Below are 744 nucleotides of genomic sequence, written 5' to 3'. Positions count from 1 at the left end.
GTGCGAACGGGCACCGTGCCACCCTGCAACACCGCGACTCCACCAGCACCAAGGCCCTCAACTGATCAATTTCCTTCAGTTGCAGTTCCATGAAATAGCTGGAAAGCGCTGTTTCTTCCTTTCTTACTTCTTGTTCTTTCAAGAGAAACATCCCACCCTGTCCTCAGCAACCACTAGCACCAGCTATCAGTAACACAAGCCCTTCAAAGTAAAGCCAAAGAGCAAACCTCACCCCTAAATCTCACCCGGACACACTGCCCACATCATCTCCCTCCACAAACTCATTTCACTTTATAATTTGAACTTATCACTTTTTCTGAGCATACAGTTATTACGTACAACACCTGAAGCTCGGAAGTCATGAGCCCAGAGCAGTTACTCAGTTTACTCTGCAATCAGGACTGTGGATGCAGTTACAATGCACGTGTCTGACCACCGCAACCCCTCTGCCCTTCAGGACTTTCCAGTTTGGGTTTCTTTTTCCCCTTTCTCACTTCTTGTGGGACAAAATATTTTTTAAGTGCTCCTTCTCATCGCCCACGTTGAAAACACTTGCATGTTTTCCGGGCATGAACTCTGCGTTCACAAACTTAACTGCCAGCTTACGTATTTGCGAGACCGGAGTTTACCACTCTGGGCGCGTTTGGAAAAGAAGGGAGAAGCGGGATAAGTAACAGAAAGCATCAGATTTTCTCCTCGTGTTAAACTAAACCTTTACCACTTATTAATTATTTGGAGGCCTCT

This window comes from Charadrius vociferus, unplaced genomic scaffold (assembly GCF_000708025.1).
Source record: "Charadrius vociferus isolate BGI_N301 unplaced genomic scaffold, ASM70802v2 scaffold2037, whole genome shotgun sequence".
In the NCBI taxonomy this organism is placed as follows: domain Eukaryota; kingdom Metazoa; phylum Chordata; class Aves; order Charadriiformes; family Charadriidae; genus Charadrius; species Charadrius vociferus.
This window is presented reverse-complemented; position numbering follows the sequence as displayed.